General features: G+C 38.3%; 1 long non-coding RNA gene across 1 annotated transcript; it reads right to left on the bottom strand.

Moving 5' to 3' along the window:
* LOC123486933 lies at window positions 1–25,760 on the bottom strand. The gene is made up of 3 exons (XR_006659557.1): window positions 25,680–25,760; window positions 1,337–1,390; window positions 1–39 (listed from the first exon to the last, which is right to left on the bottom strand). It is a non-coding gene; the product is annotated as an uncharacterized LOC123486933 (long non-coding RNA).
* Between the last annotated feature and the right edge of the window lie 1,004 nt (window positions 25,761–26,764).

Below are 26,764 nucleotides of genomic sequence, written 5' to 3' on the forward strand. Positions count from 1 at the left end.
CAGGTGTGTGACGTTAACCACTTCTCTCTTCGTCAGCTCCTACACACACACACACACACACACACACACACACACACACACACACACACAGGGAGAAATAAGAGATGCACAGACAACTGTACTCACCATCTCCCTCCTCTCCTCTATTCACCATCTCCCTCCTCCTACTCTTCTCCTTTATTCACCCGCTCCTCTCCTCTCCTCTCATCTCCTCTATTCACCATCTCTCCCCTCCTCTCCTCTCCTCTCCTCTCCTCTATTCACCATCTCTCCTCTCCTCTCCTCTCCCCTCCCCTCTCCCTCCTCTCCTCTCCTCTCCTCTTCTCTATTCACCCTCTCCTCTCCTCTCCCTCCTCTCCTCTATTCACCATCTCTCTCTCTCCTCTCCTCTATTCAACATCTCCCCCCTCCTCTCCTCCTCTCTCTCCTCTCCCCTCCTCTCCTCTCCTCTCCTCTCCTCTCCCTCTTCCTCCTCTCCTCCCTCTCCTCCCATCTCCCCTCTCCTCTCCTCCCTCTCCCTCTCCCTCTCCTCTCCTCTCCTCTCCTCTCCTCTTCTCTATTCACCCTCTCCTCTCCTCTCCCTCCTCTCCTCTATTCACCATCTCTCCTCTCCTCTCCTCTATTCACCATCTCCCTCCTCTCCTCTCCTCTCCTCTCCTCTCCTCTCCCTCTCCTCTCCTCTCCTCTCCTCTCCTCTCTTCACCATCTCCTCTCCCTCTCTCTCCTCTCCTCTCCTCTCCTCTCCTCTCCCTCTCATCTCCCTCCTCTCCTCTCTCCTCCATTCACCTCTCCTCTCTCCTCCTTCTCCCTCCCTCTCCTCTATTCACCATCTCCCTCCTCTCCTCCCTCTCCTCTCCTCTCTCTCTCCATCTCCTCCTCTCTCTCCTCCATTCACCTCCTTCTCTCCTCTCCTCTATTCACCATCTCTCTCCTCTCCTCTCCTCTCCTCTCCTCTATTCACCATCTCCCTCCTCTCCTCTCCTCCATTCACCTCCTCTCTCCTCCTTCTCTCCTCTCCTCTCCTCTATTCACCATCTCTCTCCTCTCCTCTCCTCTCCTCTCCTCTCCTCTCCTCTATTCACCATCTCCCTCCTCTCCTCTCCCCTCCTCTCCTCTCCTCTCCTCTCCTCTCCTCTCCTCCATTCACCTCCTCTCTCCTCCTTCTCTCCTCTCCTCTCCTCTATTCACCATCTCCCTCCTCTCCTCTCCTCCATTCACCTCCTCTCTCCTCCTTCTCTCCCTCTCCCTCCTCTATTCACCATCTCTCTCTCCCTCTCCCTCCTCTCCTCTCCTCTCCTCTCCTCTCCTCTCCTCTCCTCTCCTCTCCTCCATTCACCTCCTCTCTCCTCCTTCTCTCCTCCTCTGCTTTCCTGCGGGCCTCCAGCTTCATCTAGAACAGAACAGAACATTATTAACCCTAACTAGAACAGGTCAGCTTTACTAACAGAACATTATTAACCCTAACTAGAACAGGTCAGCTTTACTAACAGAACATTATTAACCCTAACTAGAACAGGTCAGCTTTACTAACAGAACATTATTAACCCTAACTAGAACAGGTCAGCTTTACTAACAGAACATTATTAACCCTAACTAGAACAGGTCAGCTTTACTAACAGAACATTATTAACCCTAACTAGAACAGGTCAGCTTTACTAACAGAACATTATTAACCCTAACTAGAACAGGTCGCTTTACTAACAGAACATTATTAACCCCAACTAGAACAGGTCAGCTTTTACTAACAGAACATTATTAACCCTAACTAGAACAGGTCAGCTTTACTAACAGAACATTATTAACCCTAACTAGGACAGGTCAGCTTTACTAACAGAACATTATTAACCCTAACTAGAACAGGTCAGCTTTACTAACAGAACATTATTAACCCTAACTAGGACAGGTCAGCTTTACTAACAGAACATTATTAACCCTAACTAGAACAGGTCAGCTTTACTAACAGAACATTATTAACCCTAACTAGAACAGGTCAGCTTTTACTAACAGAACATTATTAACCTAACTAGGACAGGTCAGCTTTACTAACAGAACATTATTAACCCTAACTAGAACAGGTCAGCTTTACTAACAGAACATTATTAACCCTAACTAGAACAGGTCAGCTTTACTAACAGAACATTATTAACCCTAACTAGAACAGGTCAGCTTTACTAACAGAACATTATTAACCCCAACTAGAACAGGTCAGCTTTACTAACAGAACATTATTAACCCTAACTAGAACAGGTCAGCTTTCCTAACAGAACATTATTAACCCCAACTAGAACAGGTCAGCTTTACTAACAGAACATTATTAACCCCCAACTAGAACAGGTCAGCTTTACTAACAGAACATTATTAACCCCAACTAGGACAGGTCAGCTTTACTAACAGAACATTATTAACCCCAACTAGAACAGGTCAGCTTTACTAACAGAACATTATTAATCCTAACTAGAACAGGTCAGCTTTTACTAACAGAACATTATTAACCCTAACTAGGACAGGTCAGCTTTACTAACAGAACATTATTAACCTAACTAGGACAGGTCAGCTTTACTAACAGAACATTATTAACCCTAACTAGAACAGGTCAGCTTTACTAACAGAACATTATTAACCCTAACTAGAACAGGTCAGCTTTCCTAACAGAACATTATTAACCCTAACTAGAACAGGTCAGCTTTACTAACAGAACATTATTAACCCTAACTAGAACAGGTCAGCTTTACTAACAGAACATTATTAACCCTAACTAGAACAGGTCAGCTTTCCTAACAGAACATTATTAACCCTAACTAGGACAGGTCAGCTTTACTAACAGAACATTATTAACCCTAACTAGAACAGGTCAGCTTTCCTAACAGAACATTATTAACCCTAACTAGGACAGGTCAGCTTTACTAACAGAACATTATTAACCCCTAACTAGAACAGGTCAGCTTTTACTAACGGAACATTATTAACCCTAACTAGAACAGGTCAGCTTTACTAACAGAACATTATTAACCCTAACTAGAACAGGTCAGCTTTACTAACAGAACATTATTAACCTAACTAGAACAGGTCAGCTTTACTAACAGAACATTATTAACCCTAACTAGAACAGGTCAGCTTTACTAACAGAACATTATTAACCCTAACTAGAACAGGTCAGCTTTACTAACAGAACATTATTAACCCTAACTAGAACAGGTCAGCTTTACTAACAGAACATTATTAACCCTAACTAGAACAGGTCAGCTTTCCTAACAGAACATTATTAACCCTAACTAGAACAGGTCAGCTTTACTAACAGAACATTATTAACCCTAACTAGAACAGGTCAGCTTTACTAACAGAACATTATTAACCCCAACTAGAACAGGTCAGCTTTACTAACAGAACATTATTAACCCCAACTAGAACAGGTCAGCTTTACTAACAGAACATTATTAACCCTAACTAGAACAGGTCAGCTTTACTAACAGAACATTATTAACCCCAACTAGAACAGGTCAGCTTTACTAACAGAACATTATTAACCCTAACTAGAACAGGTCAGCTTTCCTAACAGAACATTATTAACCCTAACTAGAACAGGTCAGCTTTACTAACAGAACATTATTAACCCTAACTAGAACAGGTCAGCTTTCCTAACAGAACATTATTAACCCCTAACTAGAACAGGTCAGCTTTCCTAACAGAACATTATTAACCCTAACTAGAACAGGTCAGCTTTACTAACAGAACATTATCAACCCTAACTAGAACAGGTCAGCTTTACTAACAGAACATTATTAACCCTAACTAGGACAGGTCAGCTTTCCTAACAGAACATTATTAACCCTAACTAGAACAGGTCAGCTTTACTAACAGAACATTATCAAACCTAACTAGAACAGGTCAGCTTTACTAACAGAACATTATTAACCCCTAACTAGAACAGGTCAGCTTTCCTAACAGAACATTATTAACCCTAACTAGAACAGGTCAGCTTTACTAACAGAACATTATTAACCTAACTAGAACAGGTCAGCTTTACTAACAGAACATTATTAACCCTAACTAGAACAGGTCAGCTTTACTAACAGAACATTATTAACCCCAACTAGAACAGGTCAGCTTTACTAACAGAACATTATTAACCCTAACTAGAACAGGTCAGCTTTACTAACAGAACATTATTAACCTAACTAGAACAGGTCAGCTTTACTAACAGAACATTATTAACCCTAACTAGAACAGGTCAGCTTTCCTAACAGAACATTATTAACCCTAACTAGAACAGGTCAGCTTTACTAACAGAACATTATTAACCCTAACTAGAACAGGTCAGCTTTCCTAACAGAACATATCAACCCTAACTAGAACAGGTCAGCTTTTACTAACAGAACATTATTAACTCCTAACTAGAACAGGTCAGCTTTCCTAACAGAACATTATTAACCCTAACTAGAACAGGTCAGCTTTTCCTAACAGAACATTATTAACCCTAACTAGAAAAGGTCAGCTTTACTAACAGAACATTATTAACCCTAACTGAGAACAGGTCAGCTTTACTAACAGAACATTATTAACTCCTAACTAGAACAGGTCAGCTTTACTAACAGAACATTATTAACCCTAACTAGAACAGGTCAGCTTTCCTAACAGAACATTATTAACCCTAACTAGAACAGGTCAGCTTTCCTAACAGAACATTATTAACCCTAACTAGAACAGGTCAGCTTTACTAACAGAACATTATTAACCCTAACTAGAACAGGTCAGCTTTTACTAACAGAACATTATTAACCCTAACTAGAACAGGTCAGCTTTCCTAACAGAACATTATTAACCCTAACTAGAACAGGTCAGCTTTCCTAACAGAACATTATTAACCCCAACTAGAACAGGTCAGCTTTCCTAACAGAACATTATTAACCCTAACTAGAACAGGTCAGCTTTCCTAACAGAACATTATTAACCTAACTAGAACAGGTCAGCTTTACTAACAGAACATTATTAACCCTAACTAGAACAGGTCAGCTTTCCTAACAGAACATTATTAACCCTAACTAGAACAGGTCAGCTTTCCTAACAGAACATTATTAACCCTAACTAGAACAGGTCAGCTTTACTAACAGAACATTATTAACCCTAACTAGAACAGGTCAGCTTTACTAACAGAACATTATTAACCCTAACTAGAACAGGTCAGCTTTCCTAACAGAACATTATTAACCCTAACTAGAACAGGTCAGCTTTACTAACAGAACATTATTAACTCCTAACTAGAACAGGTCAGCTTTACTAACAGAACATTATTAACCCTAACTAGAACAGGTCAGCTTTCCTAACAGAACATTATTAACCCTAACTAGAACAGGTCAGCTTTCCTAACAGAACATTATTAACCCTAACTAGAACAGGTCAGCTTTCCTAACAGAACATTATTAACCCTAACTAGAACAGGTCAGCTTTACTAACAGAACATTATTAACCCCTAACTAGAACAGGTCAGCTTTACTAACAGAACATTATTAACCCTAACTAGAACAGGTCAGCTTTACTAACAGAACATTATTAACCTAACTAAAACAGGTCAGCTTTACTAACAGAACATTATTAACCCCAACTAGAACAGGTCAGCTTTACTAACAGAACATTATTAACTCCCAACTAGAACAGGTCAGCTTTACTAAACAGAACATTATTAACCCTAACTAGAACAGGTCAGCTTTACTAACAGAACATTATTAACCCTAACTAGAACAGGTCAGCTTTACTAACAGAACATTATTAACCCTAACTAGAACAGGTCAGCTTTACTAACAGAACATTATTAACCCTAACTAGAACAGGTCAGCTTTACTAACAGAACATTATTAACCCTAACTGAGAACAGGTCAGCTTTACTAACAGAACATTATTAACCCCAACTAGAACAGGTCAGCTTTACTAACAGAACATTATTAACCCCAACTAGAACAGGTCAGCTTTACTAACAGAACATTATTAACCCTAACTAGAACAGGTCAGCTTTACTAACAGAACATTATTAACCCCAACTAGAACAGGTCAGCTTTACTAACAGAACATTATTAACCCTAACTAGAACAGGTCAGCTTTTCCTAACAGAACATTATTAACCCTAACTAGAACAGGTCAGCTTTACTAACAGAACATTATTAACCCTAACTAGAACAGGTCAGCTTTCCTAACAGAACATTATTAACCTAACTAGAACAGGTCAGCTTTCCTAACAGAACATTATTAACCCTAACTAGAACAGGTCAGCTTTACTAACAGAACATTATCAACCTAACTAGAACAGGTCAGCTTTACTAACAGAACATTATTAACCCTAACTAGGACAGGTCAGCTTTCCTAACAGAACATTATTAACCCTAACTAGAACAGGTCAGCTTTACTAACAGAACATTATCAACCCTAACTAGAACAGGTCAGCTTTACTAACAGAAGACATTATTAACCCTAACTAGAACAGGTCAGCTTTCTAACAGAACATTATTAACCCTAACTAGAACAGGTCAGCTTTACTAACAGAACATTATTAACCCTAACTAGAACAGGTCAGCTTTACTAACAGAACATTATTAACCCTAACTAGAACAGGTCAGCTTTACTAACATAACATTATTAACCCCCGCTAGAACAGGTCAGCTTTACTAACAGAACATTATTAACCCTAACTAGAACAGGTCAGCTTTACTAACAGAACATTATTAACCCTAACTAGAACAGGTCAGCTTTACTAACAGAACATTATTAACCCTAACTAGAACAGGTCAGCTTTACTAACAGAACATTATTAACCCTAACTAGAACAGGTCAGCTTTACTAACAGAACATTATTAACCCTAACTAGAACAGGTCAGCTTTCCTAACAGAACATTATTAACCCTAACTAGAACAGGTCAGCATTACTAACAGAACATTATTAACCCTAACTAGAACAGGTCAGCTTTCCTAACAGAACATTATTAACCCTAACTAGAACAGGTCAGCTTTCCTAACAGAACATTATTAACCCTAACTAGAACAGGTCAGCTTTACTAACAGAACATTATTAACCCTAACTAGAACAGGTCAGCTTTACTAACAGAACATTATTAACCCTAACTAGAACAGGTCAGCTTTACTAACAGAACATTATTAACCCTAACTAGAACAGGTCAGCTTTACTAACAGAACATTATTAACCCTAACTAGAACAGGTCAGCTTTACTAACAGAACATTATTAACCCCAACTAGAACAGGTCAGCTTTACTAACAGAACATTATTAACCCCAACTAGAACAGGTCAGCTTTACTAACAGAACATTATTAACCCCAACTAGAACAGGTCAGCTTTACTAACAGAACATTATTAACCCCTAACTAGAACAGGTCAGCTTTACTAACAGAACATTATTAACCTAACTAGGACAGGTCAGCTTTACTAACAGAACATTATTAACCCCTAACTAGAACAGGTCAGCTTTACTAACAGAACATTATTAACCCTAACTAGAACAGGTCAGCTTTACTAACAGAACATTATTAACCCTAACTAGAACAGGTCAGCTTTACTAACAGAACATTATTAACCCTAACTAGAACAGGTCAGCTTTACTAACAGAACATTATTAACCCTAACTAGAACAGGTCAGCTTTACTAACAGAACATTATTAACCCTAACTAGAACAGGTCAGCTTTCCTAACAGAACATTATTAACCCTAACTAGAACAGGTCAGCTTTACTAACAGAACATTATTAACCCTAACTAGAACAGGTCAGCTTTACTAACAGAACATTATTAACCCTAACTAGAACAGGTCAGCTTTCCTAACAGAACATTATTAACCCTAACTAGGACAGGTCAGCTTTACTAACAGAACATTATTAACCCTAACTAGAACAGGTCAGCTTTCCTAACAGAACATTATTAACCCTAACTAGGACAGGTCAGCTTTACTAACAGAACATTATTAACCCTAACTAGAACAGGTCAGCTTTACTAACAGAACATTATTAACTCCTAACTAGAACAGGTCGGCTTTACTAACAGAACATTATTAACCCTAACTAGAACAGGTCAGCTTTACTAACAGAACATTATTAACCCTAACTAGAACAGGTCAGCTTTACTAACAGAACATTATTAACCCTAACTAGAACAGGTCAGCTTTACTAACAGAACATTATTAACCCTAACTAGAACAGGTCAGCTTTACTAACAGAACATTATTAACCCTAACTAGAACAGGTCAGCTTTACTAACAGAACATTATTAACCCTAACTAGAACAGGTCAGCTTTCCTAACAGAACATTATTAACCCTAACTAGAACAGGTCAGCTTTACTAACAGAACATTATTAACCTAACTAGAACAGGTCAGCTTTACTAACAGAACATTATTAACCCCTAACTAGAACAGGTCAGCTTTACTAACAGAACATTATTAACCCCAACTAGAACAGGTCAGCTTTACTAACAGAACATTATTAACCCTAACTAGAACAGGTCAGCTTTACTAACAGAACATTATTAACCCCAACTAGAACAGGTCAGCTTTACTAACAGAACATTATTAACCCTAACTAGAACAGGTCAGCTTTCCTAACAGAACATTATTAACCCTAACTAGAACAGGTCAGCTTTACTAACAGAACATTATTAACCCTAACTAGAACAGGTCAGCTTTCCTAACAGAACATTATTAACCCCTAACTAGAACAGGTCAGCTTTCCTAACAGAACATTATTAACCCTAACTAGAACAGGTCAGCTTTACTAACAGAACATTATCAACCCTAACTAGAACAGGTCAGCTTTACTAACAGAACATTATTAACCCTAACTAGGACAGGTCAGCTTTCCTAACAGAACATTATTAACCCTAACTAGAACAGGTCAGCTTTGCTAACAGAACATTATCAAACCTAACTAGAACAGGTCAGCTTTACTAACAGAACATTATTAACCCTAACTAGAACAGGTCAGCTTCTCCTAACAGAACATTATTAACCCTAACTAGAACAGGTCAGCTTTACTAACAGAACATTATTAACCCTAACTAGAACAGGTCAGCTTTACTAACAGAACATTATTAACCTAACTAGAACAGGTCAGCTTTACTAACAGAACATTATTAACCCAACTAGAACAGGTCAGCTTTACTAACAGAACATTATTAACCCTAACTAGAACAGGTCAGCTTTACTAACAGAACATTATTAACCCTAACTAGAACAGGTCAGCTTTACTAACAGAACATTATTAACCCTAACTAGAACAGGTCAGCTTTCCTAACAGAACATTATTAACCCTAACTAGAACAGGTCAGCTTTACTAACAGAACATTATTAACCCTAACTAGAACAGGTCAGCTTTCCTAACAGAACATTATTAACCCTAACTAGAACAGGTCAGCTTTACTAACAGAACATTATTAACCCCTAACTAGAACAGGTCAGCTTTCCTAACAGAACATTATTAACCCTAACTAGAACAGGTCAGCTTTCCTAACAGAACATTATTAACCCCTAACTAGAAAAGGTCAGCTTTACTAACAGAACATTATTAACCCTAACTAGAACAGGTCAGCTTTACTAACAGAACATTATTAACCCTAACTAGAACAGGTCAGCTTTACTAACAGAACATTATTAACCCTAACTAGAACAGGTCAGCTTTCCTAACAGAACATTATTAACCCTAACTAGAACAGGTCAGCTTTCCTAACAGAACATTATTAACCCTAACTAGAACAGGTCAGCTTTACTAACAGAACATTATTAACCCTAACTAGAACAGGTCAGCTTTACTAACAGAACATTATTAACCCTAACTAGAACAGGTCAGCTTTCCTAACAGAACATTATTAACCCTAACTAGAACAGGTCAGCTTTCCTAACAGAACATTATTAACCCCAACTAGAACAGGTCAGCTTTCCTAACAGAACATTATTAACCCCTAACTAGAACAGGTCAGCTTTCCTAACAGAACATTATTAACCCTAACTAGAACAGGTCAGCTTTACTAACAGAACATTATTAACCCTAACTAGAACAGGTCAGCTTTCCTAACAGAACATTATTAACCCTAACTAGAACAGGTCAGCTTTCCTAACAGAACATTATTAACCCTAACTAGAACAGGTCAGCTTTACTAACAGAACATTATTAACCCTAACTAGAACAGGTCAGCTTTACTAACAGAACATTATTAACCCTAACTAGAACAGGTCCGCTTTCCTAACAGAACATTATTAACCCTAACTAGAACAGGTCAGCTTTACTAACAGAACATTATTAACCCTAACTAGAACAGGTCAGCTTTACTAACAGAACATTATTAACCCTAACTAGAACAGGTCAGCTTTCCTAACAGAACATTATTAACCCTAACTAGAACAGGTCAGCTTTCCTAACAGAACATTATTAACCCTAACTAGAACAGGTCAGCTTCCTAACAGAACATTATTAACCCTAACTAGAACAGGTCAGCTTTACTAACAGAACATTATTAACCCTAACTAGAACAGGTCAGCTTTACTAACAGAACATTATTAACCCTAACTAGAACAGGTCAGCTTTACTAACAGAACATTATTAACCCCTAACTAGAACAGGTCAGCTTTACTAACAGAACATTATTAACCCCAACTAGAACAGGTCAGCTTTACTAACAGAACATTATTAACCCCAACTAGAACAGGTCAGCTTTACTAACAGAACATTATTAACCCTAACTAGAACAGGTCAGCTTTACTAACAGAACATTATTAACCCTAACTAGAACAGGTCAGCTTTACTAACAGAACATTATTAACCCTAACTAGAACAGGTCAGCTTTACTAACAGAACATTATTAACCCTAACTAGAACAGGTCAGCTTTACTAACAGAACATTATTAACCCTAACTAGAACAGGTCAGCTTTACTAACAGAACATTATTAACCCCAACTAGAACAGGTCAGCTTTACTAACAGAACATTATTAACCCCAACTAGAACAGGTCAGCTTTACTAACAGAACATTATTAACCTAACTAGAACAGGTCAGCTTTACTAACAGAACATTATTAACCCCAACTAGAACAGGTCAGCTTTACTAACAGAACATTATTAACCCTAACTAGAACAGGTCAGCTTTCCTAACAGAACATTATTAACCCTAACTAGAACAGGTCAGCTTTACTAACAGAACATTATTAACCCTAACTAGGACAGGTCAGCTTTCCTAACAGAACATTATTAACCCTAACTAGAACAGGTCAGCTTTACTAACAGAACATTATCAAACCTAACTAGAACAGGTCAGCTTTACTAACAGAACATTATTAACCCCTAACTAGAACAGGTCAGCTTTCCTAACAGAACATTATTAACCCTAACTAGAACAGGTCAGCTTTACTAACAGAACATTATTAACCCTAACTAGAACAGGTCAGCTTTACTAACAGAACATTATTAACCCCTAACTAGAACAGGTCAGCTTTTACTAACAGAACATTATTAACCCCAACTAGAACAGGTCAGCTTTACTAACAGAACATTATTAACCCTAACTAGAACAGGTCAGCTTTACTAACAGAACATTATTAACCCTAACTAGAACAGGTCAGCTTTACTAACAGAACATTATTAACCCTAACTAGAACAGGTCAGCTTTCCTAACAGAACATTATTAACCCTAACTAGAACAGGTCAGCTTTACTAACAGAACATTATTAACCCTAACTAGAACAGGTCGGCTTTCTAACAGAACATTATTAACTCCTAACTAGAACAGGTCAGCTTTTACTAACAGAACATTATTAACCCTAACTAGAACAGGTCAGCTTTCCTAACAGAACATTATTAACCCTAACTTCAGAACAGGTCAGCTTTCCTAACAGAACATTATTAACCCTAACTAGAAAAGGTCAGCTTTACTAACAGAACATTATTAACCCTAACTAGAACAGGTCAGCTTTACTAACAGAACATTATTAACCTTAACTAGAACAGGTCAGCTTTACTAACAGAACATTATTAACCCTAACTAGAACAGGTCAGCTTTCCTAACAGAACATTATTAACCCTAACTAGAACAGGTCAGCTTTCCCAACAGAACATTATTAACCCTAACTAGAACAGGTCAGCTTTACTAACAGAACATTATTAACCCTAACTAGAACAGGTCAGCTTTACTAACAGAACATTATTAACCCTAACTAGAACAGGTCAGCTTTCCTAACAGAACATTATTAACCCTAACTAGAACAGGTCAGCTTTCCTAACAGAACATTATTAACCCCAACTAGAACAGGTCAGCTTTCCTAACAGAACATTATTAACCCTAACTAGAACAGGTCAGCTTTCCTAACAGAACATTATTAACCCTAACTAGAACAGGTCAGCTTTACTAACAGAACATTATTAACCCTAACTAGAACAGGTCAGCTTTTCCTAACAGAACATTATTAACCCTAACTCAGAACAGGTCAGCTTTCCTAACAGAACATTATTAACCCCTAACTAGAACAGGTCAGCTTTACTAACAGAACATTATTAACCCTAACTAGAACAGGTCAGCTTTACTAACAGAACATTATTAACCCTAACTAGAACAGGTCAGCTTTCCTAACAGAACATTATTAACCCTAACTAGAACAGGTCAGCTTTACTAACAGAACATTATTAACCCTAACTAGAACAGGTCAGCTTTACTAACAGAACATTATTAACCCTAACTAGAACAGGTCAGCTTTCCTAACAGAACATTATTAACCCTAACTAGAACAGGTCAGCTTTCCTAACAGAACATTATTAACCCTAACTAGAACAGGTCAGCTTTCCTAACAGAACATTATTAACCCTAACTAGAACAGGTCAGCTTTACTAACAGAACATTATTAACCCCTAACTAGAACAGGTCAGCTTTACTAACAGAACATTATTAACCCTAACTAGAACAGGTCAGCTTTACTAACAGAACATTATTAACCCTAACTAGAACAGGTCAGCTTTACTAACAGAACATTATTAACCCCAACTAGAACAGGTCAGCTTTACTAACAGAACATTATTAACCCCAACTAGAACAGGTCAGCTTTACTAACAGAACATTATTAACCTAACTAGAACAGGTCAGCTTTACTAACAGAACATTATTAACCCTAACTAGAACAGGTCAGCTTTTACTAACAGAACATTATTAACCCTAACTAGAACAGGTCAGCTTTACTAACAGGAACATTATTAACCCTAACTAGAACAGGTCAGCTTTACTAACAGAACATTATTAACCCCAACTAGAACAGGTCAGCTTTACTAACAGAACATTATTAACCCCAACTAGAACAGGTCAGCTTTACTAACAGAACATTATTAACCCCAACTAGAACAGGTCAGCTTTACTAACAGAACATTATTAACCCCTAACTAGAACAGGTCACGCTTACTAACAGAACATTATTAACCCTAACTAGAACAGGTCAGCTTTACTAACAGAACATTATTAACCCTAACTAGAACAGGTCAGCTTTACTAACAGAACATTATTAACCCTAACTAGAACAGGTCAGCTTTACTAACAGAACATTATTAACCCCTAACTAGAACAGGTCAGCTTTCCTAACAGAACATTATTAACCCTAACTAGAACAGGTCAGCTTTACTAACAGAACATTATCAACCCTAACTAGAACAGGTCAGCTTTACTAACAGAACATTATTAACCCTAACTAGGACAGGTCAGCTTTCCCTAACAGAACATTATTAACCCTAACTAGAACAGGTCAGCTTTACTAACAGAACATTATCAACCCTAACTAGAACAGGTCAGCTTTACTAACAGAACATTATTAAACCCTAACTAGAACAGGGTCAGCTTTCCTAACAGAACATTATTAACCCTAACTAGAACAGGTCAGCTTTACTAACAGAACATTATTAACCCTAACTAGAACAGGTCAGCTTTACTAACAGAACATTATTAACCCTAACTAGAACAGGTCAGCTTTACTAACATAACATTATTAACCCCAACTAGAACAGGTCAGCTTTACTAACAGAACATTATTAACCCTAACTAGAACAGGTCAGCTTTACTAACAGAACATTATTAACCCTAACTAGAACAGGTCAGCTTTACTAACAGAACATTATTAACCCTAACTAGAACAGGTCAGCTTTACTAACAGAACATTATTAACCCTAACTAGAACAGGTCAGCTTTACTAACAGAACATTATTAACCCTAACTAGAACAGGTCAGCTTTCCTAACAGAACATTATTAACCCTAACTAGAACAGGTCAGCATTACTAACAGAACATTATTAACCCTAACTAGAACAGGTCAGCTTTCCTAACAGAACATTATTAACCCTAACTAGAACAGGTCAGCTTTCCTAACAGAACATTATTAACCCTAACTAGAACAGGTCAGCTTTACTAACAGAACATTATTAACCCTAACTAGAACAGGTCAGCTTTACTAACAGAACATTATTAACCCTAACTAGAACAGGTCAGCTTTACTAACAGAACATTATTAACCCTAACTAGAACAGGTCAGCTTTCCTAACAGAACATTATTAACCCTAACTAGAACAGGTCAGCTTTACTAACAGAACATTATTAACCCCAACTAGAACAGGTCAGCTTTACTAACAGAACATTATTAACCCCAACTAGAACAGGTCAGCTTTACTAACAGAACATTATTAACCCCAACTAGAACAGGTCAGCTTTACTAACAGAACATTATTAACCCTAACTAGAACAGGTCAGCTTTACTAACAGAACATTATTAACCCTAACTAGGACAGGTCAGCTTTACTAACAGAACATTATTAACCCTAACTAGAACAGGTCAGCTTACTAACAGAACATTATTAACCCTAACTAGAACAGGTCAGCTTTACTAACAGAACATTATTAACCCTAACTAGAACAGGTCAGCTTTACTAACAGAACATTATTAACCCTAACTAGGACAGGTCAGCTTTACTAACAGAACATTATTAACCCTAACTAGAACAGGTCAGCTTTACTAACAGAACATTATTAACCCTAACTAGAACAGGTCAGCTTTCCTAACAGAACATTATTAACCCTAACTAGAACAGGTCAGCTTTACTAACAGAACATTATTAACCCTAACTAGAACAGGTCAGCTTTACTAACAGAACATTATTAACCCTAACTAGAACAGGTCAGCTTTTCCTAACAGAACATTATTAACCCTAACTAGGACAGGTCAGCTTTACTAACAGAACATTATTAACCCTAACTAGAACAGGTCAGCTTTCCTAACAGAACATTATTAACCCTAACTAGGACAGGTCAGCTTTACTAACAGAACATTATTAACCCTAACTAGAACAGGTCAGCTTTACTAACAGAACATTATTAACCCTAACTAGAACAGGTCAGCTTTACTAACAGAACATTATTAACCCTAACTAGAACAGGTCAGCTTTACTAACAGAACATTATTAACCCTAACTAGAACAGGTCAGCTTTACTAACAGAACATTATTAACCCTAACTAGAACAGGTCAGCTTTACTAACAGAACATTATTAACCCTAACTAGAACAGGTCAGCTTTACTAACAGAACATTATTAACCCTAACTAGAACAGGTCGGCTTTACTAACAGAACATTATTAACCCTAACTAGAACAGGTCAGCTTTCCTAACAGAACATTATTAACCCTAACTAGAACAGGTCAGCTTTACTAACAGAACATTATTAACCCTAACTAGAACAGGTCAGCTTTACTAACAGAACATTATTAACCCCAACTAGAACAGGTCAGCTTTACTAACAGAACATTATTAACCCCAACTAGAACAGGTCAGCTTTACTAACAGAACATTATTAACCCTAACTAGAACAGGTCAGCTTTACTAACAGAACATTATTAACCCCAACTAGAACAGGTCAGCTTTACTAACAGAACATTATTAACCCCTAACTAGAACAGGTCAGCTTTCCTAACAGAACATTATTAACCCTAACTAGAACAGGTCAGCTTTACTAACAGAACATTATTAACCCTAACTAGAACAGGTCAGCTTTCCTAACAGAACATTATTAACCCTAACTAGAACAGGTCAGCTTTCCTAACAGAACATTATTAACCCTAACTAGAACAGGTCAGCTTTACTAACAGAACATTATCAACCCTAACTAGAACAGGTCAGCTTTACTAACAGAACATTATTAACCCTAACTAGGACAGGTCAGCTTTCCTAACAGAACATTATTAACCCTAACTAGAACAGGTCAGCTTTACTAACAGAACATTATCAAACCTAACTAGAACAGGTCAGCTTTACTAACAGAACATTATTAACCCTAACTAGAACAGGTCAGCTTTCCTAACAGAACATTATTAACCCTAACTAGAACAGGTCAGCTTTACTAACAGAACATTATTAACCCCTAACTAGAACAGGTCAGCTTTTACTAACAGAACATTATTAACCCTAACTAGAACAGGTCAGCTTTACTAACAGAACATTATTAACCCCAACTAGAACAGGTCAGCTTTACTAACAGAACATTATTAACCCTAACTAGAACAGGTCAGCTTTACTAACAGAACATTATTAACCCTAACTGAACAGGTCAGCTTTACTAACAGAACATTATTAACCCTAACTAGAACAGGTCAGCTTTCCTAACAGAACATTATTAACCCTAACTAGAACAGGTCAGCTTTACTAACAGAACATTATTAACCCCTAACTAGAACAGGTCAGCTTTCCTAACAGAACATTATTAACCCTAACTAGAACAGGTCAGCTTTACTAACAGAACATTATTAACCCTAACTAGAACAGGTCAGCTTTCCTAACAGAACATTATTAACCCTAACTAGAACAGGTCAGCTTTCCTAACAGAACATTATTAACCCTAACTAGAAAAGGTCAGCTTTACTAACAGAACATTATTAACCCTAACTAGAACAGGTCAGCTTTACTAACAGAACATTATTAACCCTAACTAGAACAGGTCAGCTTTACTAACAGAACATTATTAACCCTAACTAGAACAGGTCAGCTTTCCTAACAGAACATTATTAACCCTAACTAGAACAGGTCAGCTTTCCTAACAGAACATTATTAACCCTAACTAGAACAGGTCAGCTTTACTAACAGAACATTATTAACCCTAACTAGAACAGGTCAGCTTTACTAACAGAACATTATTAACCTAACTAGAACAGGTCAGCTTTCCTAACAGAACATTATTAACCCTAACTAGAACAGGTCAGCTTTCCTAACAGAACATTATTAACCCCAACTAGAACAGGTCAGCTTTTCCTAACAGAACATTATTAACCCTAACTAGAACAGGTCAGCTTTCCTAACAGAGAACATTATTAACCCTAACTAGAACAGGTCAGCTTTACTAACAGAACATTATTAACCCCTAACTAGAACAGGTCAGCTTTCCTAACAGAACATTATTAACCCTAACTAGAACAGGTCAGCTTTCCTAACAGAACATTATTAACCCTAACTAGAACAGGTCAGCTTTACTAACAGAACATTATTAACCCTAACTAGAACAGGTCAGCTTTACTAACAGAACATTATTAACCCTAACTAGAACAGGTCAGCTTTACTAACAGAACATTATTAACCCTAACTAGAACAGGTCAGCTTTACTAACAGAACATTATTAACCCTAACTAGAACAGGTCAGCTTTCCTAACAGAACATTATTAACCCTAACTAGAACAGGTCAGCTTTCCTAACAGAACATTATTAACCCTAACTAGAACAGGTCAGCTTTCCTAACAGAACATTATTAACCCTAACTAGAACAGGTCAGCTTTACTAACAGAACATTATTAACCCTAACTAGAACAGGTCAGCTTTACTAACAGAACATTATTAACCTAACTAGAACAGGTCAGACTTTACTAACAGAACATTATTAACCCTAACTAGAACAGGTCAGCTTTACTAACAGAACATTATTAACCCCAACTAGAACAGGTCAGCTTTACTAACAGAACATTATTAACCCCAACTAGAACAGGTCAGCTTTACTAACAGAACATTATTAACCCTAACTAGAACAGGTCAGCTTTACTAACAGAACATTATTAACCCTAACTAGAACAGGTCAGCTTTACTAACAGAACATTATTAACCCTAACTAGAACAGGTCAGCTTTACTAACAGAACATTATTAACCCTAACTAGAACAGGTCAGCTTTACTAACAGAACATTATTAATCCTAACTAGAACAGGTCAGCTTTACTAACAGAACATTATTAACCCCAACTAGAACAGGTCAGCTTTACTAACAGAACATTATTAACCCCAACTAGAACAGGTCAGCTTTACTAACAGAACATTATTAACCCTAACTAGAACAGGTCAGCTTTACTAACAGAACATTATTAACCCCAACTAGAACAGGTCAGCTTTACTAACAGAACATTATTAACCCTAACTAGAACAGGTCAGCTTTCCTAACAGAACATTATTAACCCTAACTAGAACAGGTCAGCTTTACTAACAGAACATTATTAACCCTAACTAGAACAGGTCAGCTTTCCTAACAGAACATTATTAACCCTAACTAGAACAGGTCAGCTTTCCTAACAGAACATTATTAACCCTAACTAGAACAGGTCAGCTTTACTAACAGAACATTATCAACCCTAACTAGAACAGGTCAGCTTTACTAACAGAACATTATTAACCCTAACTAGGACAGGTCAGCTTTCCTAACAGAACATTATTAACCCTAACTAGAACAGGTCAGCTTTACTAACAGAACATTATCAACCCTAACTAGAACAGGTCAGCTTTACTAACAGAACATTATTAACCCTAACTAGAACAGGTCAGCTTTCCTAACAGAACATTATTAACCCTAACTAGAACAGGTCAGCTTTACTAACAGAACATTATTAACCCTAACTAGAACAGGTCAGCTTTACTAACAGAACATTATTAACCCTAACTAGAACAGGTCAGCTTTACTAACAGAACATTATTAACCCCAACTAGAACAGGTCAGCTTTACTAACAGAACATTATTAACCCTAACTAGAACAGGTCAGCTTTACTAACAGAACATTATTAACCCTAACTAGAACAGGTCAGCTTTACTAACAGAACATTATTAACCCTAACTAGAACAGGTCAGCTTTACTAACAGAACATTATTAACCCTAACTAGAACAGGTCAGCTTTACTAACAGAACATTATTAACCCTAACTAGAACAGGTCAGCTTTCCTAACAGAACATTATTAACCCTAACTAGAACAGGTCAGCATTACTAACAGAACATTATTAACCCTAACTAGAACAGGTCAGCTTTCCTAACAGAACATTATTAACCCTAACTAGAACAGGTCAGCTTTCCTAACAGAACATTATTAACCCTAACTAGAACAGGTCAGCTTTACTAACAGAACATTATTAACCCTAACTAGAACAGGTCAGCTTTACTAACAGAACATTATTAACCCTAACTAGAACAGGTCAGCTTTACTAACAGAACATTATTAACCCCTAACTAGAACAGGTCAGCTTTACTAACAGAACATTATTAACCCTAACTGGAACAGGTCAGCTTTACTAACAGAACATTATTAACCCCAACTAGAACAGGTCAGCTTTACTAACAGAACATTATTAACCCCAACTAGAACAGGTCAGCTTTACTAACAGAACATTATTAACCCTAACTAGAACAGGTCAGCTTTACTAACAGAACATTATTAACCCTAACTAGAACAGGTCAGCTTTACTAACAGAACATTATTAACCCTAACTAGAACAGGTCAGCTTTACTAACAGAACATTATTAACCCTAACTAGAACAGGTCAGCTTTACTAACAGAACATTATTAACCCTAACTAGAACAGGTCAGCTTTACTAACATAACATTATTAACCCCAACTAGAACAGGTCAGCTTTACTAACAGAACATTATTAACCCCCAACTAGAACAGGTCAGCTTTACTAACAGAACATTATTAACCCTAACTAGAACAGGTCAGCTTTTACTAACAGAACATTATTAACCCCAACTAGAACAGGTCAGCTTTACTGGAACAGAACATTATTAACCCTAACTAGAACAGGTCAGCTTTCCTAACAGAACATTATTAACCCTAACTAGAACAGGTCAGCTTTACTAACAGAACATTATTAACCCTAACTAGAACAGGTCAGCTTTCCTAACAGAACATTATTAACCCTAACTAGAACAGGTCCGCTTTTCCTAACAGAACATTATTAACCCTAACTAGAACAGGTCAGCTTTCCTAACAGAACATTATTAACCCTAACTAGAACAGGTCAGCTTTACTAACAGAACATTATTAACCCTAACTAGGACAGGTCAGCTTTACTAACAGAACATTATTAACCCTAACTAGAACAGGTCAGCTTTACTAACAGAACATTATTAACCCCAACTAGAACAGGTCAGCTTTACTAACAGAACATTATAACCCCTAACTAGAACAGGTCAGCTTTACTAACAGAACATTATTAACCCTAACTAGAACAGGTCAGCTTTACTAACAGAACATTATTAACCCTAACTAGAACAGGTCAGCTTTACTAACAGAACATTATTAACCCTAACTAGAACAGGTCAGCTTTACTAACAGAACATTATTAACCCTAACTAGAACAGGTTCGGCTTTCCTAACAGAACATTATTAACCCTAACTAGAACAGGTCAGCTTTACTAACAGAACATTATTAACCCTAACTAGAACAGGTCAGCTTTACTAACAGAACATTATTAACCCCTAACTAGAACAGGTCAGCTTTTCCTAACAGAACATTATTAACCCTAACTAGAACAGGTCAGCTTTACTAACAGAACATTATTAACCTAACTAGAACAGGTCAGCTTTACTAGACAGAACATTGTTAACCCTAACTAGAACAGGTCAGCTTTACTAACAGAACATTATTAACCCTAACTAGAACAGGTCAGCTTTACTAACAGAACATTATTAACCCTAACTAGAACAGGTCAGCTTCCTAACAGAACATTATTAACCCTAACTAGAACAGGTCAGCTTTACTAACAGAACATTATTAACCCCTAACTAGAACAGGTCAGCTTTACTAACAGAACATTATTAACCCTAACTAGAAGCAGGTCAGCTTTCCCAACAGAACATTATTAACCCTAACTAGAACAGGTCAGCTCCTAACAGAACATTATTAACCCCCCAACTTAGAACAGGTCAGCTTTTCCTAACAGAACATTATTAACCCTAACTAGAACAGGTCAGCTTTCCTGAGAACAGAACATTATTAACCAACTAGAACAGGTCAGCTTTACTAACAGAACATTATTAACCCTAACTAGAACAGGTCAGCTTTCCTAACAGAACATTATTAACCCCCTAACTAGAACAGGTCAGCTTTACTAACAGAACATTATTAACCCTAACTAGAACAGGTCAGCTTTACTAACAGAACATTATTAACCCCTAACTAGAACAGGTCAGCTTTCCTAACAGAACATTATTAACCCTAACTAGAACAGGTCAGCTTTACTAACAGAACATTATTAACCCTAACTAGAACAGGTCAGCTTTCCTAACAGAACATTATTAACCCTAACTAGAACAGGTCAGCTTTCCTAACAGAACATTATTAACCCTAACTAGAACAGGTCAGCTTTACTAACAGAACATTATTAACCCTAACTAGAACAGGTCAGCTTTCCTAACAGAACATTATTAACCCTAACTAGAACAGGTCAGCTTTACTAACAGAACATTATTAACCCTAACTAGAACAGGTCAGCTTTACTAACAGAACATTATTAACCCTAACTAGGACAGGTCAGCTTTACTAACAGAACATTATTAACCCTAACTAGAACAGGTCAGCTTTACTAACAGAACATTATTAACTCCTAACTAGAACAGGTCAGCTTTCCTAACAGAACATTATTAACCCTAACTAGAACAGGTCAGCTTTACTAACAGAACATTATTAACCCTAACTAGAACAGGTCAGCTTTACTAACAGAACATTATTAACTCCTAACTAGAACAGGTCAGCTTTACCAACAGAACATTATTAACCCCTAACTAGAACAGGTCAGCTTTACTAACAGAACATTATTAACCCCTAACTAGAACAGGTCAGCTTTACTAACAGAACATTATTAACCCTAACTAGAACAGGTCAGCTTTACTAACAGAACATTATTAACCCTAACTAGAACAGGTCAGCTTTACTAACAGAACATTATTAACCCTAACTAGAACAGGTCAGCTTTCCTAACAGAACATTATTAACCCTAACTAGAACAGGTCAGCTTTCCTAACAGAACATTATTAACCCTAACTAGAACAGGTCAGCTTTACTAACAGAACATTATTAACCCCAACTAGAACAGGTCAGCTTTACTAACAGAACATTATTAACCCCAACTAGAACAGGTCAGCTTTACTAACAGAACATTATTAACCCTAACTAGAACAGGTCAGCTTTTCCTAACAGAACATTATAACCCTAACTAGAACAGGTCAGCTTTCCTAACAGAACATTATTAACCCTAACTAGAACAGGTCAGCTTTACTAACAGAACATTATTAACCCTAACTGGAGAACAGGTCAGCTTTACTAACAGAACATTATTAACCCTAACTGAGAACAGGTCAGCTTTACTAACAGAACATTATTAACCCTAACTAGAACAGGTCAGCTTACTAACAGAACATTATTAACCCTAACTAGAACAGGTCAGCTTTCCTAACAGAACATTATTAACCCTAACTAGAACAGGTCAGCTTACTAACAGAACATTATTAACCCTAACTAGAACAGGTCAGCTTTACTAACAGAACATTATTAACCCCTAACTAGAACAGGTCAGCTTTACTAACAGAACATTATTAACCCTAACTAGAACAGGTCAGCTTTACTAACAGAACAATATTAACCCTAACTAGAACAGGTCAGCTTTACTAACAGAACATTATTAACCCTAACTAGAACAGGTCAGCTTTACTAACAGAACATTATTAACCCTAACTAGAACAGGTCAGCTTTACTAACAGAACATTATTAACCTAACTAGAACAGGTCAGCTTTACTAACAGAACATTATTAACCCTAACTAGAACAGGTCAGCTTTACTAACAGAACATTATTAACCCCTAACTAGAACAGGTCAGCTTTACTAACAGAACATTATTAACCCCTAACTAGAACAGGTCAGCTTTACTAACAGAACATTATTAACCCTAACTAGAACAGGTCAGCTTTACTAACAGAACATTATTAACCCCAACTAGAACAGGTCAGCTTTCCTAACAGAACATTATTAACCCTAACTAGAACAGGTCAGCTTTCCTAACAGAACATTATTAACCCTAACTAGAACAGGTCAGCTTTACTAACAGAACATTATTAACCCTAACTAGAACAGGTCAGCTTTACTAACAGAACATTATTAACCCTAACTAGAACAGGTCAGCTTTACTAACAGAACATTATTAACCCTAACTAGAACAGGTCAGCTTTACTAACAGAACATTATTAACCCTAACTAGAACAGGTCAGCTTTACTAACAGAACATTATTAACCCTAACTAGAACAGGTCAGCTTTACTAACAGAACATTATTAACCCCTAACTAGGACAGGTCAGCTTTTACTAACAGAACATTATTAACCCTAACTAGAACAGGTCAGCTTTACTAACAGAACATTATTAACCCTAACTAGGACAGGTCAGCTTACTAACAGAACATTATTAACCCCTAACTAGAACAGGTCAGCTTTACTAACAGAACATTATTAACCCTAACTAGAACAGGTCAGCTTTCCTAACAGAACATTGTTAACCCCAACTAGAACAGGTCAGCTTTACTAACAGAACATTATTAACCCCAACTAGAACAGGTCAGCTTCACTAACAGAACATTATTAACCCTAACTAGAACAGGTCAGCTTTACTAACAGAACATTATTAACCCTAACTAGAACAGGTCAGCTTTACTAACAGAACATTATTAACCCTAACTAGAACAGGTCAGCTTTACTAACAGAACATTATTAACCCTAACTAGAACAGGTCAGCTTTCCTAACAGAACATTATTAACCCTAACTAGAACAGGTCAGCTTTCCTAACAGAACATTATTAACCCTAACTAGAACAGGTCAGCTTTTACTAACAGAACATTATTAACCCTAACTAGGACAGGTCAGCTTTACTAACAGAACATTATTAACCCTAACTAGAACAGGTCAGCTTTACTAACAGAACATTATTAACCCTAACTAGGACAGGTCAGCTTTACTAACAGAACATTATTAACCCTAACTAGAACAGGTCAGCTTACTAACAGAACATTATTAGTAACCCTAACTAGGACAGGTCGGCTTTACTAACAGAACATTATTAACCCTAACTAGAACAGGTCAGCTTTACTAACAGAACATTATTAACCCCTAACTAGAACAGGTCAGCTTTACTAACAGAACATTATTAACCCTAACTAGAACAGGTCAGCTTTACTAACAGAACATTATTAACCCCAACTAGAACAGGTCAGCTTTACTAACAGAACATTATTAAGCCTAACTAGAACAGGTCAGCTTTACTAACAGAACATTATCCATCCTAACTAGGACAGGTCAGCTTTACTAACAGAACATTATTAACCCTAACTAGAACAGGTCAGCTTTACTAACAGAACATTATTAAGCCTAACTAGAACAGGTCAGCTTTCCTAACAGAACATTATTAACCCTAACTAGAACAGGTCAGCTTTCCTAACAGAACATTATTAACCCTAACTAGAACAGGTCAGCTTTACTAACAGAACATTATCCATCCTAACTAGGACAGGTCCACAGATTAGGGCCTAGTTCATTTATTTACATTGATTGATTTCCTTATATGAACTGTAACTCAGTAAAATCTTTGAAATTGTTGCATGTTGCATTTATATTTTTGTTCAGTATATATGGTTAATATGAACATAGAACATATTGGATATGTGCACACGCCTTTACGTCCCAATGCTGATGACTGGTCATTGGTCAACAATCAAGATGCGCAATTTTTGGTTCTGAAGCACAGATTAGATGTTTTTGAAACAAGAATTTGGTGCAATGCCGTGGGCCTATGTTAGTGACCAGATCCAATAAGCAAAGGTAGAATTATAAAATACAAATAGTAGACCATATTTGGCCTATTAAAATATGGATGAAAAAAATAAAATAAATTTTTTTTTAAATCCCCCATTCAGTTTCACACTCGTGACCCCCCAAAACCATGGGATGTCGCGACCCCCACCTTGAGAATCACTGGTGTAGTGTATGGACATTGGCATATCTCTTGTGTTGTGGTGTGTACTGTGTTATGTTGTGTACTGTAATATGTTGTGTATTGTGTGTAATGTTGTGTATTGTATATTGTGTTGTGTATTGTGTGTTATGTTGTGTATTGTGTGTAATGTTGTGTATCGTACCTTGTGTTGTGTATTGTGTGTAATGTTGTGTATTGTGTGTAATGTTGTGCTATCTGTATGTATTTGTGTAATGTTGTGTATTGTGTGTAATGTTGTGTATTGTGTGTAATGTTGTGTATTGTTGTGTATCGTACCTTGTGTTGTGTATTGTGTGTAATGTTGTGTATTGTGTGTAATGTTGTGTATTGTGTGTAATGTTGTGTATCGTACCTTGACGTATCTCTTGCGGTTGACGTACATGTGGATGAGAGAACGGAACTTGACCAGACTCTTTTTCATCTTTAAATAGCGCTTCCCCTGGAGGGAGGGAGGAGGAGGGGAGGAGGGAGGAAGGGAGGAGGGAGGGGGGATGAGGGAGGAAGGAGGGAGGGGAAGGAGGGAGGGAGGGGGATGAGGGAGGAAGGGAGGAGGGGAGGAAGGGGAGGAGGGAGGGATGAGGGGAGGAAGGGAGGAAGGGGATGAGGGAGGGAGGGAGGTGAGGGAGGGGAGGAGGGAGGGAGGAGGGAAGGAAGGGGGAGGAGGGGAGGGAGAGAGGAGGAGGAGGAAGGGGGATGAGGGAGGGAGGATGAGGGAGGGGAGGAGGGAGGAGGGGAGAGGAGGAAAGGGGAGGAGGGGGAGAGGGGAGGAGGGAGGGGAGGAGGGGAGGGAGGGGATGAGGGAGGGAGGGGATGAGGGAGGGAGGGAGGAGGAGGAGGAAGGGAGGGGAGGGAGGAGGGAGGAGGAGGAGGGGAGGAGGGAGGGAGAGGGGGGGAGGGGATGAGGGAGGGAGGGAGGGGAGGGAGAGGGAGGAGGAGGGTGGGGAGGAGGGAGGAAGGGGAGGAGGGAGGGAGGGAGAGAGGGAGGAGGGAGGGAAAGGAAGGAAGGGGAGGAGGGAGGGAGGGGATGAGGGAGGGAGGAGAAAGGGAGGAGGGGAGGAAAGGGGAGGAGGGAGGGAGGGAAGGGGAGGGAGGGGAAGGGGAGGAGGAGGGAGGGGATGAGGGAGGGAGGAGAGAGAGGGATGAGGAGAGGATGAGGGAGGAGGGGAGGGAGGGAGGAAGGGAGAAGGAGGGAGGGAGGAGGAGAGAGGGAGGGGAGGAGGGAGGGAGGAGGGGAGGAGGGAGGAAGGGAGGAGGGAGGAGGGAGGAGAGGAGGGAGGGGAGGAGGGTGGGAGGGAGGGAGGGAGGGGAGGAGGGTGGGAGGAGGAGGAGGGAGGAGGGGAAAGGAGGCGGGCGGAGGGGAAGGAGGGGGGGGGGAGGGAGGGGGGGAGGGGAGGGAGAGGGGATAGAGGGAGGGAGGGAGGGGATGAGGGAGGGAGG

This window comes from Coregonus clupeaformis, unplaced genomic scaffold (genome assembly GCF_020615455.1).
Source record: "Coregonus clupeaformis isolate EN_2021a unplaced genomic scaffold, ASM2061545v1 scaf1356, whole genome shotgun sequence".
Classification (NCBI taxonomy): domain Eukaryota; kingdom Metazoa; phylum Chordata; class Actinopteri; order Salmoniformes; family Salmonidae; genus Coregonus; species Coregonus clupeaformis.